This window comes from Dama dama, chromosome 30 (assembly GCF_033118175.1).
Source record: "Dama dama isolate Ldn47 chromosome 30, ASM3311817v1, whole genome shotgun sequence".
NCBI lineage: Eukaryota > Metazoa > Chordata > Mammalia > Artiodactyla > Cervidae > Dama > Dama dama.
The window spans coordinates 50,207,377-50,233,283 of record NC_083710.1 but is presented as its reverse complement, the minus strand read 5'-3'; the positions used below and the strand labels follow the sequence as shown (position 1 = coordinate 50,233,283).

At 36.6% G+C, this 25,907-nt stretch overlaps 1 protein-coding gene across 3 annotated transcripts in view; it reads right to left on the bottom strand.

Moving 5' to 3' along the window:
- PIBF1 (progesterone immunomodulatory binding factor 1) overlaps window positions 1–25,907 on the bottom strand; it is a 222,750-nt gene that overhangs the window by 42,857 nt on the left and 153,986 nt on the right. The gene's annotated exons all lie outside the window — the stretch shown is intronic.

The following is a 25,907-nucleotide window of genomic DNA, read 5'->3' as shown; positions in this document are numbered from 1 at the left end:
TAAGACATGGGTTCAATTTCAATCTTTTACATGTAGATATCCAATTTTACCAGTACCGTTTGTTAAAAGGACTGTATTTTCTCCATTGAGTGGTCCTGGCATCCTTACTAAAAAACCATATATGTGAGATTTACTTCTGGGCTCTCAACTCTATTCCATCAGTCTTGTATGTCTGTCCTTATGCCAGCATAACACTCTTTTGATTACTGTAGCTTCACAATAAGTTTTAAAATCTAAAGTATGAGTCCTTCTATCTTTGTTTTTCATTTTCAAGGCTGCTTTGGCTATTCGAGGTCACTTGAAATTCCACATGCATTTTTATATGGGCTTTTCTGTTTCAGCAAAACATACCTTTGGGATTTTGATAGGGACTGCTCTGAATCTGTCAGTCATTTTGAGTAGTACTGTTATCTTAACTATATTAAATCTTCTACATACAGATAGCTAACAGGTAGATGAAAAGATGCTCAACATCACCAGTCACTGGAGAAATGTAAATCAAAATCACAGTAAGTTATCACCTGACACCTATCAGAATGGCCATCATCAAAAAGACCACAAATAACAAATGTTGGCAAGATGTGGAGAAAAGAGAACCCTTGAACACTGCTGGTGGGAATATAAATTGGTGCAGACACTATGGAAAACAGTATGGCAGTTCTTCTAAAAACTAAAAATAGAGTTATTAGATGATCCAGCAATCCCACTCCTCTAAACATATCATTTATTTTAGCACTGCAATATTTTTTGGTTCTCCTCTACTTCTTTGGAAAAGATAGAGATACATGCACCCCAATACTCATAGCAGAAATTACTCAAAATAGCCAAGATATAGAAGCAAGTCCATTAACAGATGAATGGATCAAGAAGATGTGGTGGCTTCCCAGGTGGCTCAGTGGTAAAGAACCACCTGCCAATGCAGAAGACATGGGCTTGATCTCTGGGGTCGGGAAGATCCCCTGGAGTAGGAAATGGCATCCCACTCCAGTAGTCTTGCCTGGGAATTCTCATGGACAGACGAGCCTGGCAGGCCACAGTCCATGGGGTACCAAAGGCATCGAATAGGACTTAGCGACTAAACAATAACTACACACACACACACACACACACACGGAATATTACTCAGTCATAAAAAAATGAAATTCTGCCATTTGCAACATTGATGGACTTAGAGGATATTATGCTTAGTGAAGTAAGTCAGATAGAAAGACAAACACTGTAATGTTATCACTTATCTGTGGAATCTAAAGAATACAACAAACTAGTAAATATAACAAAAAAAGAAACAGACTCACAGACATAGAAAACAAACTAGTGGTTTATCTGTGCGGAGAGGGAAGAGAGGGTAGGGGAGTATAGGGGTAGGGGAGGTACAAACTAGTATGTATAAAAGAAGCGGGAATTCCCTGGCAGTCCAGTGGTCATGCCTCTGCACTCTTATTGCCAAGGGCCCGAGTTCAATCCCTGGTCAGGGAACTAAGATCTCACAGGCCATGCAGCATGGCCAAAAAGGAAAAAAAAAAAAAAAGCTACAAGGATATACTATATAGCACAGGGAATATAGTCAATATTGTACAATAACTATAGATGGAGTATAATCTTAAAAAACTGTGAATCACTATGTTCTATATCTCAAACTTATACAAAGTTGTAATTCAACAATACTTCAATTTAAAAAATGAAAAGAAAAAACAACCAAGCCAACCAAACAAACACACAAAAAACAATCTTAAATCATCTTATGTATTAGCCAGGGATGCCTTCCTTAACTTCTTTCAGGAATGTTTTGTAGTTTCTAGTGTACATGTCTCTCTCCCCTTTGATCAAATTCATTCCTAAGTATTTTCAGATTGTTCAAAGTTAGTGTACTGTGTACAATTTTATATCATCCTTTTTCACTTTATCTTATATTATACTCATTCTTCCAGGCTTTTGGGAGGACCTTAATTTATATTTTTAATGCTTATAAAACTGTCTAGTAAGCCAATGAGTCACAATTTAATTGCATTGCTTATACTAGCAAACATTTAGGCTGTCATCAATTTTTGACTAGTAATAAATAATGCTAAAACAAATGATTTTATACTGTAGATAAAATTTTTCCTTAATACTTAAAAATTTTTTTTTCCATAACAGAAGCACCAATATTAAAGGGGTGCAAATGTTATGTTCTTGATATATAAGACCAAAGATCTTTCTAAAGGATTTTATCATTTATGTAATCAACCAATCTTAGTTTTTTTATTTCTTTGTGTTTACTTTTCTTCTCCTAAGCAAATATAAAATGTATGCTAGAACAGGACTAAACAGCGCTGTCAGTATGAGGAGGCCACTACTTTGGTACATAATAAGTTCTTGAAAAAGGAATTATAAAGCTGGATACGTAAAAACTGAACAATTAGAATAAAAGTGGTGGATATCTATTATTATAAGGATGAAGGGGTCAGGAAGGGAGTATTTTATTATGCAGAACAAAAAAATTATAAAATTCCTTAGATGTTCTTTGACAATAAAATTCTAGCTTTTTATATGAAATTTTTTTTCCTCTTTCCTTTATAAATTCTAACAGGTTTCACTGAGGCTGAAGATTTGCTGCTGTTCTAGGACAAGAAAGGATTTATATTTCCTTCTCAAATAAACTACATTTACAAGATCTACACTTTTTTTTTTCCGAATTAAGATGGAAACATATCATTTATTTTAGCACTGCACTTTTTTTGGTTCTCCTCTCACAGGGAAAAAAAAATAATGAGCGACTAGCAGCCTCAAAGTTGAAGGTGTAGAGAACAGCAGGGTGTGGACAGTGGAAGGTAGAGAGGAAGGCACAAAGAATCAAGGGCAGAAACATTCATTGTGAAAATGATCAACCATGAGGTTCAGGTGGGTGAGGAAGAAAGTGAAGCCCAGAGCTGGCTGGCTGACTCTTAAAGGCCATCAGCATACAGTTTGAGGTCCACTTTATAAAAGTTATGTAAATGATTCACCTAAATTATACTGGACATTTTTTTAAGGTTATATTAAGTATCACCTAGGAAAAAAATTCCTCAAAGGACAGGATATGAAGAGTGAAAGAAAAGAAGACTTGCTTCTTTTTTTTTTTTTGGACACAATTCATTATAGTGTAAGTAGAACCACAAAGAAAAAAAATACCATGAATATTTTCTATAGTTTGGGTTTTAGAGCCCTTTCCCCTTGCTTTGGTAATCATTCTTTAAAATCTATTACAATGTCACTGGAATCTTATTATTCTGCTAAGTTATTTTATGAACATTCAAATATGCAGCTGGACAAAAATAAAACTAACTTCTACTTACCTGTATAACCAGTTTCACTAGTCAATTAAATCAAACAATTGCCTTGACTTTGTTTTCACAGAACTGACCCTAACTGAATAAACTGAACTGACAAGTTGTTTTGTGTTTCCAAGTGCAGAATAGCTGGGGGTGGGGAGTAGGGGTGGGCGGGACATGGGAGAACTAAGGGCATTTACAGAAAAAAATGTAACAGCGGTCATTAACCTCAATTATTTCACTTTGTTTTTTCTCATTACAGCAATTACATATATTAGGTTTCAGTATTATAAACAAAATTGAGGACCAAAAACCTTACTTTCAAAATGTATCTCTACTAAGCAACCAACAAACTTCTTTCTCTCTAGATAATAAAACTTCTATAATGCTGTAAATTTTAAGAATGCTTCTTTATAAGTTTTTAAATCCCCAGATTTAATTCCTCAGGGAATTCAATGAAAGCTGATGTTAATATCTATTTTTGATATTAATGTAACAACAGAATTTAATTTCTCCAATACAGTTTTAAAACAATTTGTAACTATAATCATTTATATTCAAAAAGTTTCACAATCACTCACTTTGCCTATTGTTAGTAATCTTTTCCTTATAGGAAAGCCTTAGTAATTAGTGACTCAGGAATCACGTACGTAACGAATGACTCAGGACTAAACTCATGATACAACATTTTATAGAATTGTTATTTCTCTTTTGTTTCAATAAACTGTACATATGATTCAGAGAAAAGCAACAACTGATTATAATATAAGTATATATGTTCTCTTAAATTTAAAAGACATAAGAAGGTGACTACAGTTTGTTATGTTTTTCCTAACAGGGATTGATTTCCTTGTGGAATTTATTTTCAAAGAAACTCCTAGAAATGGAACTCTTTCTTAAGAGGGACAAAATGCATTCTGTTGAATGGAATGCAGCACTGAGTTGCTTCCTGTGTATAAAACACATACATGTGATACTTTCTGGCCGTGGTAATTAGTTGTGCTGAAAAACCCACATCTGCTGCCTGGTCTTTCTGACCATGCCATGGAATGGAAATGCCTATCTGAGGTCCAACAGGAGCAATACTTTGGTTCTACTTCTCTGCGTCCTCAGGCCAAACCAGGGGTCCTCATATCCACCTAACCATCAGAACCACTGCGGGAAACGTTACAAAACTCATTTCTGGGTCCTGCCCCAATTCTGATGAATCAAAATTTCTCAGGGTTAGGCCTTAGATTCTGATGATTAGTCAAATGTGGAAAGCACAGCTCTTGTGATTTTTGAACTTATTACAGGTCACTCCATCCAACTATTTCAGTAGGTTTAAGAGTACTGCACATAAACTATCTCATATGCTGAATTTACTATCTTCCCCACTAAAACTAGCTTCTTCTCCTGTGCCCCATATAGTTAATGACATCATCACCTACAACAGAGGTAATATTAATATTTAATGGATACAATTGAACCAATTAGGATGCGAGCCTTTGCACTGGGGCAGGAACCTGGAGAAACTCTGTGGTTCCAGGTGTTACTTTTTTGTTGCTGAAAAGTGGGGAGGTCCAGAAGATCTGAGGAGAGGCACCAGGATAGACAGGACCGTAGTGGTAGAATGACACTTGTGGGCTGAGGGCAACAGCTGCTTACAAGTGTTTCTCCAAACATTTTATTATTTTAATAACTAAAAGTAGGTGTGATTATCAGCCCTGCTCTGGTCCTGAGTATGGTCCAGAAATACGGTCCACAGAATAAGGAGAAATTCATGAGTAGGATTTTAAAATATTTGGATATAATCAGCCTGGAAGTGATGACTGAGGTCACAGGAGTACATAGGGCTGCAGAGGATTATTTTTTTCAAACTGTGGCCCCGAATCACTTTTATTAGAGTCTTGTTTCATAGAGTCATTCTTTATAAGAATGCAAATTGTTAAAAATGCAGACTCCTGGGCCTCATTCTAGACCTGCCTAATCATAATCTTTGAGGGTAGGATCTAGAAACCTACATTTTCAACAAAAATCTTTGGTAATTTTTACGCTCAACTAAAATTTGAGAATCACTACTGAGGTGTAAGAACACGAAAGCGACACCTACATTTCAGGTCTGGAAGAAAAAGAAGGTATCAGTTCAGAAGACTAAAGAGCTGTATGAGGGAAAATGGTGCTGTAAAGCAAAGTGAGGATAGAATTTCAGTAATGTCTATAATATCCATAATGTCATGCCACTGATAGAGTAAGGGACTCAGAAGAAAATACTGACAATCAGGAAGTCATTGGTGATCACTGAGGAAGGACAAAGCTGAAGAAAGGTTGCGAGAGAGCAGAAGGAACGAAGAAGAGAGACAGGGGTTAAGTTTTGAAAGTTATTTACATTAACACGCATAAATTGTGCCTGAGTGTACGCACGCACGTGCACACACACACGGACACACACAGAGCTCATTTTTTTGAAGAGAGATCACAGAAGAAAAGAGTAAGTGAAGATATACTAAAAAATCCCTGGGTGCAAAAGACTCAAGGAAAATAAATTCAGATGATCGAACTGTAATAAGGAAAGCTGTATGATGGAATGGATGGTTTGCGGGAGTGGAAGTGGCCTTCAATAAAGGGAAACAGGATATAGATATAGAAAAACAAAAATACTGGGTTACAGGTATGTGAACCCTGTTTATGTACAACAACATGAATTTGTTACACTTGCAATCAGCAAAATATAACACATTTCCACAAGAAATTTTCAGTACATTAACACTGTATCAAAGAATTTTCTCTCCTCTCCTCCCTTTCATTATATATTGATGGAGTAACTACCTGATTATAAGATATTAGGCTAAAGGTGGGAATATCAAGGAAAGCGTGATGGATGAATCTGGCAACAAAGCCTCGGAGAGTGCTCAGTGAATGTTGTGTTCAGATGACTGATAAGGTCCCAGGCTGTGTTAGGAGGCCACGTGGAGCCAAGCGGTTTGACAGATTGGAAATGCAAAGAGTTTATGAGTACAAATAAAGCACAGATGTGGTGGAAATGAAAAGACTGGCAGGGTGGGAAGAACTGGGAGAGCTGGAAGAGCCGGTGATTAGCGTCAGAGAATGGAATTTTCAAGTTCAAGTGCTTTAAAATTTCTTTCCCCCTCAAAGCTACCCTGAGAAATTCATTTTAATGTGGTTCACTTGTACAACAATGCTGATGGGGGAGGAGGGATTTACAGTGTGATTTGTAATAGCTCTTGAAAGAAAAAATTATAGCCATTTATGAATTTATAAAAGCACACCAGTAAGGGAAAGAGTTTAAACAGTTACTATACCTGTTTGATATGTAAACAGGACATAATTTATAAATAAATCATTGCTTTCCCTTACTTCAGTGGTGGCTGGCATTTGGCATGTGCACGCACACACACACATACACACACACTCATACACATACTCATATGATCTGGTATTGTGAGCCTTTAAAAAGATGGATTAAAGAACAAATTCTAGTATATTGTCCTGGATCCATGTGATTGAATTTTTTTCCAGAATGAACTATAACAAAGACATCTTGGTTTAAGCCCTTGGCAAATTTAGACACAGAGATGTACTACAACTGAAGTTAATGTTTTGTTCATGTAGTGAATCAGCCCTGCACAGGGTAAATATGTTTATCAGTACTAAAATAAAATGTTAATTTCTATATAATTCTTCACTGGAACCTCAAAAAATAAGATAATGACAATAATAATAATTTATATATGTTAAAGGCAATTTCTGGTATTGTTTTGACTCTGTCATGTGACACCCATGAACACTGCTAGTTGTTCCAACAACTTTAAGTCTTTATGAAACTATCACCCATCAACAATTATCCGCATGTCCAGTTACACTACATATTGTGCATCCATAAAATATGTAACACTAACTTCACGAGGGGTGACACACCAACATGAAATGCACACAGACACACAGAAATTTCTGTCTCTCCCAAATTCTTTAACATTACCAAAAAGTAAGTTCTGTTCATTTTTCTCTAGACAATATTACTTTCGAGGGGGTATTTTTCTGCTATCAACAAAAACATCTTAAGGACTGACAAATCGCACAAGTGAAAAAGGTGGCCAGGATACCTTCACAGGAAGTGAGTCACTGACATCTTCCCCACTCCTTCCTTTCCTCTTCTCCTGTCTTTTCTCTGTGGTTCTCAGATTTCATTCTCTTTCATGTTTGTTTTCTTTTCTTTCTTCTTTTTTACTTTTTAAAGATTTTTGTTAAAGCGGTTTGAGGTTCGGCAAGATTAAGCAAAAGTAGAGTCCCAGATACTCTCTGCCTGCCCCCAACTCCACAGCCATCACCACTTGTTACAATTAATGAACCTACACTGACACATCATCATCACTCAAAGTCCACAGGTTAAATCACCAAGGGTTCACTCTTGGCGATGTACATTCTACAGGTTTTGACAAATGCACGTTTGTCCCTTGGAATCCACAGGGAACTGTCTCCAGGATCCCCCATGGAGGCTCACGTCCAAGGATGCTAAAGTTTGTTACAGAAAATATGATGGCATAGTCTTTGCACATAACCTACACATATCCTCTTGTATACTTTAAAATATATCTAGATTACTTATAATACCTAATATGATTATACTATGTAATTATATATGCAATTGTATTATGGAAATAGTCGCTAGTGTCAGCAAATTCAAGTTCTGCTCTTCAGAACTTTCTGGATTTTATTTTCCCAAGTATTTTTGATCCACAGTTGGTTGAATTCAATCCATGAATGTGGAATCTGCGGATATGGAGGACTGACTGTAATCCCATGTATCCACTGTTTACATCATAAAGAATAGTTTCACTGCCCTAATAACCCCTGCAGTTCTGTCTGTTCATCCCTTCTAATCCCTGGCAACCACTGATCTTTTTACTGTCTTCATAAAATTCCCCTTTTCCAGAGTGTCATACGTTTGGAAACACAGTATGATAGTGTGTAGTCTCTTCAGACTGTCTCTGCTTTAAAAGTTACTTTTTCTTCTCCCTTGCTTTTTTTTTTTTTTTTCCCCCTGTATTAAATGTTACAAAACATAATCTGTCTTAAAAACCAAAAGTAATCCACTCTGATCAAATTTCAATTAAACAGTTTACTTGGAACTTTGTATTTTACAAATGAGGACAGTGAGACACAGAAGGGTTAAACAACTGATCCAACTTTATACAGCTAGTAAATTACCAAAAATGAGGACTGCACCCAGTGAGTCTGGCTCTGGTATCATGTGTTTTGCCAGTATTCATTATTAGCTCTCAATAACGAAAAGAAAGCAATATAATGTCAGACCAGCCCAGAATGTGGACAGATAAGAATTCCTTTTCCTTACTTTCCCCCAAATAAAGAATGTGGCCTAGAAGCGTGCATGCATAGGCACATATACAAGTAGTGAAGAAATGTGACCAATTTACCACAAAGAAATCTGCTTCACAGCCATTCTCCCATGCTAAAAACATCTGACTGCTTCTACCTGGGCACCCCTGTTCACGTGGGACTTAGACTCTGTGATGGTTTCCCTGCTGCTTTGGCCACTTTCAGAAGATACATGGCTCTCATTTTATGTCTTCTGTGTGCCCATTTGGCTGTAACTATAGGCAGTCATAGTCACTATCCTCTTTCCTGCTTTACTTTCCATTATATAACTTGAGTTCTAACTTCTATTATATAACTTGAGTATATCTTTTACTTGCAAAAAATTCTTATTTCTCCGCTCAGTAGAACAAAAGCGCCAAAGGGCAAGGGCAGGAATTTTTGTCTGTCTTCTCCACTGATTAGTCCCAGGGCTTAGAACAATGCCCGGCACACAGTTGGCGTTCAATACATATTTGCTGGCAGACAATTTCATATCAATACTATCTAACACTTGACAAAGTAATTTACTAAAATAGTTTATTTCTTATGCTTGGTTGAATGGCATGGAATAGATTAAAACATTTTATAGTATCATTACCTTTATAGATTTTTCTAACATAGTCCTTCCTGTTGTGAAGAGCCATAAGGAAACACATTTTTGGGGGGGGGAAAGTAACATAGTTTCTATAACGTAAAATCCTGCTATTTGTTGGGAGTTTGTCAGGAATAATATCTGCAATTTAGTGATAAAAATGTTAAAACATGAATATGAGGCCTTTGAAAAACTCAATAAAGTTTGTAACAAGATTTAAGAAAGGAATCACCCTGGAATTAGAGGGCTGCCTTTTTGGGAAGACAAAGGCTTGATAAAGAAGGTAAATAATGGGGTTCTCTGATTCAGTCATACATACGTATTCTAAATAATTTGGAGGAAAAGTTACAGACTGAAATTACTCACATCTGTAAATGGTACTAATTCCAACCAATGGAAGAAACCACAGTGAATCTGTTCAAGACTGTTCAAGGGGCAATGCTGAAAAAATTGAAAAAACTGATTGAAAAAGAACAAAAATACAGAAAAGTATAACAACTGCTTCACCATTACACTATTAATTCAAAATGATAGATTAGATTAGCATTGCTCCTGAAGATAACAGATACATAAAACTGGGAAGCTTACAAATTTTTATATTATAGTCACACCAGATGACTCCCTATTTCTCTAACATACTTTACTCATTTTTACTTCTCCACCTTTCCTCTCTTTTTAACCCCTAAACTGATTTCTCGAGAAGGCTGACTTAAGGAGAAAAAATGTGTTACATGCCTGTCCAGATGAGTGTCTTCACACTGTGGTTGCAAACAGTATTAAAAGAAAAAAGAAACAGAACAGAATAGGAACTAATAGAATATGGTAAGGGTATTCGCTGTGTTGGGAAAATCATTTCAGATACACACACACACACAAGCAAATATACACACATATGTACATACTGGGATGATATTAAGATGCACTTCTTACTATAGGTCACGGTCGAAAAAAGATAAAAGTTATTTGTCCATGTGGTAGTTATATCTTTAATTAAAAAGGATCAAGTTTATATTCAAATAAGTCCAAACCCAAATCTGTTGCAGGTCAATTTTGGAGCCAGCTGACTGAGAGTTTGATCACTTGGTGAAAAGTGATCTTTTTAGATCAGATCTTTTAGATCTGAGGAGTGGAGGGATCATATGTTACAGTTTGCAGTATGTTACTAAGACAAATACCATATTCACCAGGAACCTGAGTGAACTGGACAGACTTTGCATCTGAGTCATTTTTCTGATTCTTTCATTCTTCTTTGATATTGCTAGCCATTATTATTATTTATTCACAAAACAATTTTGATTTTATAAAAGTATCTACTTAAAATTTCTAATAAAGACTATGTTATTGGTGCTGTTAATTATCTTATTATATATTATTACTGTTTAACTCTTGCTTTTCTATACAATGATTCAACAAATTAGTTGAATTTTTATCAGTAATTCATGTTCTCTAAACATAAAAGTTCTGGTTATTCTGAAGTTTTTATTAATTTTAAAGTATGCAGTTTTGCATACTGCTCCTAAAATGCTATGTCTGTATGCAATTAAACATACTTTTTCAATTAAGAGCAACTTACTACTCTTTAGATTTGCAGTTTTAGTACCATGCATTTCTTTATAGAAATTACTTATATTATCATTAAGAAATCTTATTATATTCTGTTAAAATTCATTCAGATAGTTCATTCTGAATATTTTCATACAGGCAAAATAAGCATAATGTACTCCAACGATGGAACTACTATTTCTTTTAAAACATGCTATCTTTATTAATAAAATATTTATTTCATCAATACTATGGCCAGGAGAAAAATAAATGATATGAAGGGTAAAAACCAAATAAACAAATAGCTAAACTGTCAGCATTTACTGAGTGATTTAACATGTCAATGTGCTAGGTGCTTATTTTAGATTGGGTTATCTCAAATTCTTAGGGCAAACATGGATATAGTATTATTACTCCTACCTTACACATCAAAAAATTGAGGTTTAAATAACTTGCCTAGAGACAGATTAAGTCAGTCTGTCCCACCTGAAAGCCCATGGTTTTCATAATCTAATGGCAAATGAATATAGCAAGATATGATTTAAATGCTACAGACATGTAAGATGTTCTAACCTTTATTATACCTTTTTATTACTCAGCTCTTAGTTTTATAGCCATTTCACCCTAAAATAAAACAAGGCAAAAGAAAAAATGCCACAGTGTTTTTAATAAAGGTTGATGATTCTACTGATCCCATGCGAATGGAGCATGTTTTTTCACGGTGGTGGTGGGTAGAGATGATATATATACTCAGCTCTGGTTCAGTATATAACAAAAAGCATACTTTGTCCCATCAAAACTGGAAACTAATCCTTCAACAAATATCTATTTACTACCTACTAGAAATAAGAACTGTACTAAATGGTGGAAATACTCAGACCAATAAAAACATATATTATAGCTTACAAACAGCCAGGTCACTAATTATATGAATGTGTGGGGGTGTGCACATATATAGGTGTATATATATGAGAGAGAGAGAGAGAGAGAGGTATATATGGCATGATGGGGGTATATAAGTCACTTTTACTTGGGGTTCAGAAGAGGCTTAAAAGAATAGGTGATACTTGAAACTTATTTTGAAAGACATGTATCTGTGATGTAGACAAGGGTATGCTGGGCAGAGACCAGAATGCGCAAAAGCATGGTGACATAAAATAGCATGGAACGCTTGGAGAATTACAAGTAAAGCACAAGTAGTTATGTATGGGGGGAGCGTGTGTGTGTGTGTGTGTGTGTGTGTGTGTAGGCAGGCAAGGCTTGGATAATGGACACTTTTATATATCATTATTCTTAGGAAACAGACGACTCTGTCTGTGAAAGAAAGAAAAACAGATTTATATTTAGAAACAGCACTCTGGCAACAAGGTGGAAGGCTTAAAGAAAATAGGACGGTGAAGCAGATGGTTACTAAAATAATTCAGACGAGAGATAAAGAGATTGTACCAAGTCAGTGCCACTGAAGCAGGACACTTAGGAGAGAGATGTTCAGAGATGGTGTGAAGTGAGTAGGGAGGACTTGGTATTTGCTGAATTCCCCTTCTGTACTGTTTAAATTATGACTATATTTATTTCCACATATACAACTGGCTTAGTGAAAAAGGGCTACTTCATGCTGAAGCCATAAAACAAGATGAGGTAAGATGCACATCTTAGTAAGAAGAACAGTGACAGAACTCTGGGGTTTGTTGACATTGATGGAACAGAGAAACAAAAGGAAATGCAGGAGACTGCAAAGTAGGAGGGTAACAAAGTGGGTGCAGTGGGAGCAAAGGACAGGTTATTTGGTGGGGGAGGTGGATGCAAGCAAGGACGTGGGGAGAAAAAGATAACACAAGATAAGGATGACAAATAGGTTAGGACTAAATCGGGCTTCTATGGCCATGCTAAAGAATCTGGACATTTTCTGGGAGGAGATGGACATTTTAAAACAGGAAATAATGATCTACAGCCTAGAGGAGAGTTTTGGGTGGAAGACTTTTGATGGACTGATGAATTAAACTGTATTTGAGAGGACATATGTATACCTGTGGCTGACTCATGTTGACGTATGGCAGAAGCCAACATAATATTGTAAAGCAACTATCCTCCAATTAAAAAATAGGAGAGAGAGAGAAAAAAAGAAGTGGTACATACATACAATGGAATACTACTCAGCCATAAAAAGAACATTTTGCCACGTGTAACAACATGAACGGATTTAGAGGCTATTGATGCTAAGTGAAATAAGTCAGAGGAAGACAAATACTATATGCCATCACTTGTATGTGGAATCCAAAAAATAAAACAAACTAATGAATATAACTAAAAGAAGACAGACTCATAGATACAGAGAACAAAGTAGTGGTTACCATCAGGGAGAGGGAAAGGGAGAGTAGGGATTAGCAGGTACAAACTAGTATGTAAAAAATAAAGAAGCTACGAGGAGATACTGTAAAATACAGGGAATATAACCAATATATTATTAACTATAAATGGAATAAACCTTTAAAAACTGTGAAAAAATTGTAAGCAACATAGTACTTCATCCAAATGTTTACTTTCTAAGCTCTGCATTTCTACTGGTGAAACAAAAGCACTAGTCTTTATGAAAGAATTTTAAGTGTCAACAAACTCAGGAAAACACCTTAGGAAGCAAAGGGACTCAATAAATCAAATTAGTTTTCATCTTTTCTATGAAACTGAGATACATCTTAGAATCACTATTGGCTCTGCTTGCACGTCAACAAATCTGGTCTTAGTTGTTTACATTGTAGTTTCAATTGAGTTCTGGCTAATCCTTCATTGGTTGAGTTTTAACTGCCATAAAAATGTCTTCAGAAAGATGATAATGTGATTCACCACTAAAACAAAGTTTGTGTTAGAAGAAAAGCGCAGAAACAGAATTGTGTAATATATGATAAAAATCATTGTCTAAAGTCTAAAAGAATGTTTGTGTAAAATTAGAAGAAAAATTGAAGTGATAATAAAGCACTGGATCACAGTTTAACTGGCAGCATCATCTACTTTTGACTTTTGGCATGCATGCTCAGTTACTCCCCCATGGACTGTTTGCAACCCCACGGCCTGCAGTCCTCCAGGCTCCTCTGTCCATGGAAGTTTTCAGGCAAGAATACTGGAATGGGTTGCCATTTCCTCTCCGGGGGATATTCCTGACCCAGGGATCGAACCCATTTCTCCTGCACTGCAGGCAGATTCTTTACCACTGAGCCACCTGGGAAGCCCTTTGACTCTTCAGTGATACAAAAAATAGTGGAACTTCTTTTTTTTCCTTTCATATTAGTGGAGTCTTAGAAATATGGTGGGAAAGGTTGACTGTGTAGTTTTAGGGCTGGGGTTGGCATGTGAATCTCCTCCTTTAAAATGCTGAGGTGGGGCTCTAGGAGTCGTGTGTACTACAGACTCCTTCCTACAGCCTGGGCTCAACCAGAATGCTGGTGGAACAACCCTCCCAATTTCTCAAGTCAGGTACTCAGAGGACAGAAGCAAATGTTCTTCTCATGTAGATACATACATTTATTATGTTTGTGGAAATCATGTTTCCTAAGGTCACTGGTAGACACGAAAACATACTGGCAAGTATTACAAAGACTCCATCAAGTAAAAACTCTTTCTGCTACATAATTTTTCCTTATCTGGGCAGACTTTAGACACCCTTCCTATTTCCTTTTCTCAGTATTAATGTTTCAAAATCCCACATTACATTTGTAGGTGCTCTGAATTTTTCCTATAGCAAATCCCTTTTCTGATATTCTCTAACACCTCCATATTTCTTTAATATACTTGTTCTTGGTAAAGAAATGGAGGCAGTGAGGAAGAAAGGGGGGGAGAGAGAGAGAGAGAGAGTGGGTATCACATACACACAGTAAGTAATTCAAACCTCAGAGAGGGAATATTAACTGAAAGACTCTCTTCCATCCATCCTGGAGCCTCAGTGGCTTTTCCACAATAATAACCAACATCAATGACACCTTTTGGTGTGCATGATTCCAAATGTCTCCATGCATGTAGCATAAGAATACTGAAGCATGTATGTATGGGTCTTCATGTATATGTATGTACACACTAGGCAATGAAATTTTGGGTACAAAGAATATTGCTGGAATGTAATCTTTGTTTATAGATACATTTAAAAGATAGGATTTTGCTACTTATCTTTATAATCTTTATAAAGCTACCTGTGTTTGGTGGATGGGTTAGGTCAATGATCTATCTAATGGGTCAACCTTTTCTTCATACCTATTATGAGTTAGAAAAGATATTGATCATCAAATCTATGCCTTTAAAAAATCTTATATGAGTTGAAATGAATCAAAACAATTAAAAAATGCATGCAATAACAATTAGTTGTTCCTCACTTCTATTCCCAGTCCCAGTGGTAAACACTGCTTGATGTTAGAGAGACAAACACGGGTGGTCTTGCAGGTTCACATCCTCTTCCACTAGAACAGGCTGATAGGAGCAGTAACTCTCCCTCTTCCACTGGGACACAGTCACTGAGATGTTCCCTACCCTTTTTTTTTTTTAATTTATTATTTGGCTGCACCATGTCTCAGCTGCAGCATGCAGGGTCTTTAGTTGCAGCATGTGAACTCTTAGTTGTGGCACATGGGATCTAGTTCCCCTACCAGGGATCGAACCCCAGGACCCCTGCATTGGGAATCTTAGCCACTGGACCATAAGGGAAGTCCTTCCTATTATCCTCTTTCACTTTAAATGTGCACAGTGTTTTGGGATCTCTATCACAGGCCTATCTGTGGTACATCCAGATCTTCTATGCTAGGTCTAAGCTCACTTATCTGTGGGAAGGGAACTTAGATGTTGGTATACACTCTGTTAATTCTGTGATTTTAAGTTTACCCAGATAAAGTTTATTTTATATTCATAATGAAAATCACTACAGACAGTGACTGCAGTCATGAAATTAAAAGATGCTTGCTCCTTGGATGAAAAGCTATGACAAACCTAGACAGCATATTTAAAAGCAGAGACATCACTTTGTCAACAAAGGTCTGTATACTCAAAGCTATGGCTTTTCCAGTAGTTATGTATGGATGTGAGAGTTGGACCATAAAGAAGCTTGAGTGCTGAAGCACTGCTTTCGAACTGTGACATTGGAGAAGACTCTTGAGAGTCCCTTGGACAGCAAAGAGATCAAACCAGTCAATCCTAAAGGAAATCAACCCTGAATATTCATTGGAAGGACTGATGCTGAAGCTGAAGCTCCAATACTTTGGCTGCCTGATGCAAAGAACTGACTCATTGGAAAAGACCCTGGTGCTGGGAAAGACTCAGGGCAAGAGGAGAAGGGTGTGGCAGAGGATGAGATGGTCGGAAGGCATCACTGACTCAGTGGACATGAGTTTGAACAAACCCCAAGACATGGTGAAGGACAGGGAAGCCTGGCATGCTGTAGTTCAAGGGGTTGTAGTCGGACATAACTTGGCAACTGAACAATGACAACAAGAATGCATGCATACTGGTATTTGTGTGCCTTTGGCATGACAGTTGTCTATCTTCTAAACTTTTTCTCTAGGCTTTAACAGAAATACAACCCCACCCTTTACACACACACACACACAAATAGAGGAACATAATATATAATATTCTGCAATCTTCCTTTAAAAAAATTTATCAAGACTGTATGAATGTCTCTTATAGTTAGTACATATAGATCTGCTTTATTCTAATATGCAGGCAACTAAATCTGGTCACTTGAGATTGTGCACGTTCTTTTCAAAGTCAGTTTTCCAAAATTTGGTCACTTGAGATTGTGCACGTTCTTTTCAAAGTCAGTTTTCCAAAATTAAGTTAGCTGTAACAGATAAATATGTACGTGCTTACAGCAGAAAACAAGGCCTGAGGGAACGAGGCTGTGCACACTAAAAGGCAAGACCACGTGCCCCTTTGGTTCATCAGTGGTTGAATAAAGAGGGTGTTTGATAAATATTTGCTGAATGACTACAAAGCACAAGAATCAGGGTTTAGGTGGTGAATGAAGACTAGTTCTTGGGGGTGGTAAAATGGCATGCTTTAAAATTTAGCCTAGATTTTCTACTGTTTAATAACATCAACACTCGTAACTAACTTGGTGGTTTCTTGGGAGTTAGGTGGGCATATATATACACACAAAAAAGGAAACCAATTAACCTTTTTCTCGTTTGCCCTGAACCAGCTAACGAAGTATCGGTCTGAAGACACTGGGCGTCAAGCAGTGAAGGATGTCAAGGATCCCTGGGACACAGGAAACAAAGTGAGCCCACTCCTACAAGTGCCCCATTTTCCTGCACAGAGAGAGGGTGCAGGGAGGTGTAGGGAGGGCGAACCAAGGCAGAGTCTGCCAAACTCCCTGAATCGAGGAGCTGTTGTGAGAAGAGGAACTCAAGGTGGTTATAGTTCACCTGGCAGAGTAATGAATAAAAGAGAGCTGTGTAGAGAATGAACACAAAAATCTGCATATTCACTTGAGTACTGAACAGTGCGCGCGTGTAAAGGACCTACCAGACACTGAGACAGAATCACTGAAAAGATAAAAGGACAATCTCTGAGGATCACACAGGCCAGGGTCACTACTATCCCAACAGCCAAAACAAGGATTCTACTGATTCATAAAACATAGGGTATAGTACTCAACTGGCTTCCCTTGTGGTGCAGTGTTAAAGAGTCTGCCTGCCAATGAAGGAGATGTGGGTTCAATCCCTGGGTCAGGAAGATCCCCTGGAGGAGGAAACAGCAACCCACTCCAGTATTCTTGCCTGCAAAATCCCATGGACAGAGGAGGTTGGCGGGCTACAGTCCATGGTGTTGCAAAGAGTCGGATATGACTGAGCACACACATACACTTTGTACTCAAAAGACTCTGGTCTCATCAGTGGGGGAAAAATTAGCCTTAAGATGAACCCTTCTTTGCTTTTATAAAAGCTTAACAGCAAGACTTGAAAGAATCAAACATTTTCCAAGAAACATAATCATGTTTCTGAGAAAAAAGCTTACAGAAACTTAAAGACATTCCAAAATATTTAGCTGTTAAGATAAAATTCACAATGTCTGGCATCCAGTAAAAAATTAGCAGGCATGCAGAGAAGCAGGACAATATGATATATAATGAGATAAATCAATCAATAAATGACACAATAATAGAATTACTAGATAAGGGTATCTTATATAGTAATTATTTAAACTGTATTTCATATGCCCAAGAAATTAAATCTTGAAAAAAAAAAAACTTAAATAAAAAGCTGGAAGATACAAAAAAAGATCCAAACTGAACTTCTACAAATGAAAACTACAATATGTGAAATGAAACACAGTGGACTGGATTAACAGCAGATTACATATTAGAGAAGAAAATATTATTGCACTTGAAGACTTGGTAAAATAAACTATTCAAAAGAAAAGGCAAAAAAAAAATAAGAAAGAAAGAACAGAACATCATTTGTTCTATTGTAGGACAACCTCAAGCAGGCAAATATATGTGCAATAGAGTCTCCAAAGGGAAGAGGGAGAAAAGGATAGAAAAAAATATTTGGGAAAATAATGGATGAAACATTTCCAAATTTGATGATCATATTACAGAGAAATCATCAAATTTGCAAATGTTTGATGATCTTAATTACATAGAAAGCTTCCTTTGTGGCTCAGCTGGTAAAGAATCTGCCTGTAATGTGGGAAACTTGGATTTGATCCCTGGGTTGAGAAGATGCTCCGGAGAAGGGAAAGGCTACCCACTCCAGTATTCTAGCCTGGAGAATTCCATGGACTGTATAGTCCATGGAGTCGCAAAGAGTTGGACACGACTGAGTGACTTTCGCACACTATTCATTCCCTCACTCATTACATAGAAAAGAAGTCTAAACAAACCCAGGCACAGGAAACATGAACAACAGCAAGTCACATCATAGTCAAATTGGCTAAAGCTAGTGAAAGGAAAATCTTAAAGTAACCAGAAAAATAAGATGTATTTCCTAGACAGGAACAACAATAAAGACGACAGAGCATTTCTTGGCAAAAACAAGACAAACTAGGAGAAAGTGGAGCAACATCTTTCAAGTACTGAATATGAGAGAGGAAAAAAGTCAACCTTGAATTCTCACCTAGGGAAAATATCTTTCAAAAACAAAGATAAAAACAAACAAACAAAACAAATATGAACCCAGCAACTCTACTCTTAGGTGTATACTAAAAAAAAAAAAAAAAAAAAATTCAAATAGCTAAACGTAGAGTGCTTATCCTTGAATGTTCACAGCAGCACCATTCACAGTCAAAAGTCGGAAATGACCCAAACGGCCATTAATGGATGAATGGAAAAACAAAATGTGACATGTCTGGAAATTTGTTTATTAGCTTAGCTGTAGTAACCATTTCATTATGTTTATACATATCATGTTGTATATCTTAAATATATATAATATAAATTTAAAAATAATTAAAAAGCAAAATGAAAAAAGCATAAATAAAAATTCAAGCTGTGAAACTTCTGAAAGTGAAGCACAAGAAACATAAGACAGATAACTTCAACTTCATCAAAATTAAAAACTTTTGTGATTGAAGGAACTAATAAGAAAGCAAAAGGCAACCCAAAACAGAATGAGAGAAAATATTTGTAAATCATATAGCTAAAAGAATTTAATATCCAAATATATAAAGAATATTTATGACTCAACAACAAAAAGACAAACTACTCAATTTAAAAATAGGCGAGGACTTTCGGTAGACATTTCTCCAAAGCTCATTTCAGATCAGTCACTCAGTCATGTCCGACTCTTTGTGACCCCATGGACTGCAGCTCACTAGGCTTCCCTGTTCATCACCAACTCCTGGAGCTTACTCAAACTCATGTCCATCGAGTCAGTGATGCCACCCAACCATCTCATCCTCCGTCATCCCCTTCTCCTCCTGCCTTCTATCTTTCCCAGCATCAGGGTCCTTTCTAATGAGTTAGTTCTTTGCATCAGGTGGCCAAAGTATTGAAGATTCAGCTTCAGCATCAGTCCTTCCAATGAATATTTAGAATTGATTTCCTGCAGGATGGACTGGTTGGATCTCCTTGCAGTCCAAGGGACTCTCCCAGAGTCTTCTCCACCACCACAGTTCGAAAGCATCAATTCTTTGGTGCTCACTTTCTTTATAGTCTGACATCCATACAGGACTACTGGAAAAACCATAGCTTTGACTAGATGGACCTCTGTCAGCAAAGTAATAACTCTGCTTTTTAATATGCTGTCTAGGTTGGTCATAGTTTTTCTTCCAAGGAGCAAGCGTCTTTTAATTTCATGACTGGAGTTACCATCTGCAGTGATTTTGGAGCCCCCCAAAATATTCTCTCACTGTTTCCACTGCTTCCCCATCTATTTGCCATGAAGTGATGGGACCAGATGCCATGATCCTAGTTTTATGAATGTTGAGTTTTAAGCCAACTTTTTAACTCTCCTCTTTCACTTTCATCAAGAGGCTTTTTAGTTCTATTTCACTTTCCGCCATAAGGGTGGTGTCATCTGCATATCTGAGGTTATTGATATCTCTCCCAGCAATCTTGATTCCAGCTTGTGCTTCTTCCAGCCCAGCATTTCTCATGATGTACTCTGCATATAAGGTAAATAAGCAGGGTGACTATATACAGCCTTGACGTACTCCTTTCCCAATTTGGAACCAGTCAGTTGTTTCATGTCCAGTTTGAATTGTTGCTTCTCGACCTGCATACAGGTTTCTCAAGAGGCAGGTCAGGTGGTCTGGTATTCCCATCTCTTTCAGAATTTTCCACAGTTTGTTGTGATCCACACAGTCAAAGGCTTTAGCATAGTCAATAAAGCAGAAGTAGGGGTTTTTCTGGAACTCTCTTGCTTTTTCTATGATCCAGTGGATGTTGTGTTGGCAATTTGATCTCAGATTCCTCTGCCTTTTCTAAAGCCAGCTTGAACATCTGGAAATTCACTGTTCACGTACTGTTGAAGCCTGGCTTGGAGGATTTTGAGCATTGCTTTACTAGTGTGTGAGATGAGTGCAGTTATGCAGTAGTTTGAACATTCTTTGGCATGCCTTTCTTTTGGGATTGGAATGAAAACTGACCTTTTCCAGTCCTGTGGCCACTGCTGAGTTTTCCAAATTTGCTGGCATATTGAGTGTAGCACTTTAACAGTGTCATCTTTTAGGATTTGAAATAGCTCAACTGGAATTCCATCACCTCCACTAGCTTTGTTTGTAGTGATGCTTTCTAAGACCCACGTGACTTCACATTCCAGGATGTCTGACTCTAGGTGAGTGATCACACCATCGTGGTTACTTGGGTCATGAAGATCTTTTTTGTATAGTCCTTCTGTGTATTTTTGCCACCTCTTCTTAATATCTTCTGCTTCTGTTAGGTCCATACCATTTCTGTCCTTTATCGAGCCCATCTTTGCATGAAATGTTCCCTTGGTATCTCTAATTTTCTTGAAGAGATCTCTAGTCTTTCCCATGCTATTCTTTTCCTCTATTTTTGTGCACTGAATACTGGGAAAGGCTTTCTTATCTTTCCTGCTATTCTTTGGAACTCTGCATTCAAATAAGTATATTTTGTATTTCTCCAAAAAAGATATACTAATGGCCAATAAACACACAAAATAATGCTTAGCATCATTAATTTTAAGGTTAATGCAAATTGAAATCACAATGAGACACCATTTCACACCCACTAAGATGGCTAGAATTTAGAAAAACCCAGAAAACAGAAAATATGCATTGGCAAGAATGTGAGAAACTGGAACCCTGAACATTACTGATGGGAATGTAAATTGTGCAGCTGCTGTGAAAAACAGTTCCATGGTTCCTCAGAAGGTTAACAGAATTACCATGTGACCCAGTAATTCCACTCTTAGGTAGGCACTCATAACTGAAAATATGTGTTCAAACAAACAAAAATGTACATGAATGCTCAGGGCTATTTACAATAGGCAAATGATGGAAATGATAAATGTCCATCACTGGTGAACAGATAAACAAACTGTGAAATATTTGTACAGTGGAATATTACTCAGCCATAAAAAATTAAGTACTGATAGTGCAACATATCAATATATGAACCTTGAAAACATTGTGCTGAGAGAAGTCAGACACACAAAGGCACATTTTGATTCCATTTATATGAAGCATGTAGAACAGGCAAATCCATGGAGACAGAAAGCACACTAGAGGTTTCCAGGGGCTGGAGGGAAGGGAGACTGAGGAGTGAGTGCTGAGTGCGTTCATGTTTCTCTCTGGGTGACGTGAATGTTCTGGAAGTAAATAGTGGTGATGATTGTACATTACAAACATAACAAAATCTATTGAACTGTACAATTTAAAATATTTAAAATGCTGAATTTTATGTTACGTGAATTTTACTCCAATAAAAAAAGAAAAGGGCTTCCCTGATAGCTCAGCTGGTAAAGAATCTGCCTGCAGTGCAGGAGACCCCAGTTCTATTCCTGGGTCGGGGAGATCCACTGGAGAAGGGATAAGGCTATGCACTCCAGTATTCTTGGGCTTCCCTTGTGGTTCAGCTGGTAAAGAATCTGCCTGCAATGTGGGAGACCTGGGTTTGATCCCTGGGTCAGGAAGATCCCCTGAGAAGGGAAAGGCTGCCCAGGGAACCCTTCCAGTTTATTTTTGGCTGTAGTAGCATGATGGAGAAATATGTTTCAGTCTTTACTCTTGTTAAGAATAGACAGTCAGAAATGTAAAAAAAAAAAAAAAAAGACCAAAAAACCCAAACAACAAAAAGGTAAAATAACATTTTGTAACATACAGAAGTGAAAAGAATTTATCTCCAGCGGACCTACTTTATAAATATTGTTAAAAGAAGTATATCAACCAGAAGCAATATGATGCCAGATGGAAATTTGGATTTACACAAAGGAATAAAGAACACCTTTGTTGAAGATCAGTTAAAAATCTATGTGTGAGTCTGTCCCTGGTCTCTCTGTTCCAGTTATCTTTGTCTTTATGTCATTACCACATCATCTTCATTACTGAGCTTTATAATGTCTTGAAAGTAGATGGTACTGGTCCTCCAATTCTGTTCAGGTTCAAAGCTTTTTGGCTCTTCTGTGTCCTTTCCACACAAGCATTAAAAATGGATCATAAATTTAAACTATGAAAGATCTATAGGACTACATAGACAAAAACTCTAACCACGACTTAGGCAAAGATATTTTAGATACAACATACAAAACGCTGTCTAAAAAGAGTGAACTGAAAAAATGGACAAGATAAAAACTTCTGCTCTTTGAAAATCAGCATTAAGAGATGGAAAGACAGGCCATGGAGTGGGAGAAAATAAGTAGAAACCATATAGCTGATAAGAGACTTGTATCTAGAATACACAAATAATTCTCAAAATTCATTAATAAGAAAATAATCTGATATAATGGGCAAAAAATCTGAACAGACACTTCTCCCAGTAAGAGAAACAAAGAGCAAAGATGAATCATTGTGAAAATGCAAATTAAAACCACTATGAGAACGGGGTAAACTTAAAAAGACTGACCATATCAAATCATTGCAAGGATGTAGAGGAACCAGAACTTTTATATGCTGTTAGTGGAGAAAGTAGATAGTATGAACATTTGGAAAACAGTTTGGCAGGTTCTTAAAACATTAGACACCTACCACACAATCCAGCTATTCCACTCCTAGGCATTTACCCCGGAGAAACAGAAACATATGTTTATATAAAGACTTGTACATGGATGTTCATATCAGCTTTATTGACAATAGGTTAAAAACTAGAAATAACCTAAATATCTATCAAGAAGTGAATGGATGAACAACTGTGGTAAATTCATACAATGGAATGTTCCTCAGCAATGTAAAAGGAATGGACTGTGGCCAAATCTTGAAATAATTATGCGGAATGAAAGAAGACAAGACAAAAAAAATAGTGTGTGCATATTATATACATAAGGCTTCCCCAGTTGCTCATGCATATATACTCAATTTACATAAAAGTCTAGGAAATGCAAACTAATCTACAGTGATATAACGCAAATCAGTGTGGCTTAGGGACAAGGATGGGGGTGGGGAGGGCTGGGCCAGGGATTCCCAAGGGACACAAGGAAACATTGGCAGCGACACATCTGTTCACTGTCTTTGTTTTGGTGATGGTTTCATGGTTATTCACGTCAGTTATATTGTACAGATTAAACCTGCACAGATTAGTTTATATCAATTATGACTCAATAATGCTGCTATAAAAGGAGTATCTGTTTTCATTTTGAATATTTTTCAGCACTTTGATTTAGACAATTCATTTATGCATAATCTCAGATATAATTTGAATAACATACAAATTAATGTTAATTTTAAATATTAGTCAGTTGATTTTCATCTCTGTATTAATTCTCAGATACTCCAATGTGTTTAATTATATATAACTTACTCAAAAGAATACAGATCCTGAGAGACTGTCCTTCCTGTTTTTTCAACATCTATCATGAATAGGTATAGAAGCAATCTAATATTATCACTTTTCAGCTAATTAGTTTATGGAATTCTTTTTCAATTAAAGAAAAGTTTTGTAAGGCAAGAAAAAGTAAAATCCATGGAATATATCAAATTCTAATACTTTTTTTCAATTGCAAGGGAAAAAGTATATATCACAGTCAGTAGAAACCTTTTTAGGGTTACTGGTTCTCTATAAGTCTTATGAAAAAATTTCAAACACACACAAAAGTACAGAACTGAATACTGAATCTATATGTACCTGTCACCAAGCTTCAATCATTATCAACATTTTGAGATTATCTATTGAGCTCCTCCCCCACATTTTTATGGAACATGAATTCCAGGCATTATATCATATCATATCATAAATATTTCAATATTTTCACATCTTTTTCTAATATAAGCCAACAGTGTTTTAAAAAACTGCTTCAAAAAAAAAAAAAACTGCTTCACACAAAGTGAATTATACTTCATTAAAGAGTATTTCTTTAATGACTTAATTTCTTATACTTCTTCCCTACTATTTTATAGGAGTGTGAACCCATTTAGAAATTTTTATTTCAATTAAGTACTCAGGAAGATTTTTTTTTAAAAAGCAATATAAAGACATATGTATAAGTTTATATGAATTTCAGTACTTTTAAAAGAAATATTTTTGATAGGTTATTCTGAAATTAAAACAAACATCAGGGATCTAGAATACACTAACAAAAAGAGGTTCATTTGCTTCTTTAGTAATTCTCTTATTTATATATCCTTCCATGGTTCCAGCTGGTGATGTGGTGGAGCGGGCTTGTAGGTTTGTGAGAGACGGCTGGTAACGCTTTCTTAATTTTGTGAGGAGGTTGTTAAACATCACTATTATTAAGTATTATGTAGATTCATAATAAAGCAAACTTCATTAAAAAATTCAAATACTCAACAATTTTAATTTTACTATCATCTATGCTCTTTAGTTTACATTTCTGTTGTATCTGTGTGGTTAGTAGCATCATATGTGCTACTGAGCATCTTTTCTCTACTTTGTGCTCCATAATGTTATTTTGGAGACCTGAAGTTAGTCACGGGAGGAATATTTATGCATGAGACATAAGCAAATGCTACACATCAGAGCCATCCCTCAAACCCCTGCCAATGTGAGGGCCAATGTGACCAGTGGCCAGCACAACACTGCTTCTGCCCTGAACATTAACCATGAATTAGGTACTGCAGTCACATGAAGTCTGTCTTGTCTTGAAATCTGAGCATAAAGATCCTCCTAATGCTGTAGTATTAAAAGCACATTACATAGAAGGCCTTTTCTCCTTTGCTTTTCCCTTCTCTTCTTTTCACAGCTATTTGTAAGGCCTCCTCAGACAGCCATTTTGCTTTTTTGCATTTTTTTTCCATGGGGATGGTCTTGATCCCTGTCTCCTGTACAATGTCACTAACCTCTGTCCATAGTTCATCAGGCACTCTGTCTTTCAGATCTAGTCCCTTAAATCTATTTCTCACTTCCACTGTATAGTCCTAAGAGATTTGATTTAGGTCATACCTGAATGGTCTAGTGGTTTTTCCTACTTTCTTCAATTTAAGTCTGAATTTGGCAATAAGCACAGGAGAAAAGGAAAGATATTCCCATTTGAATGCAGAGTTCCAAAGAATAGCAA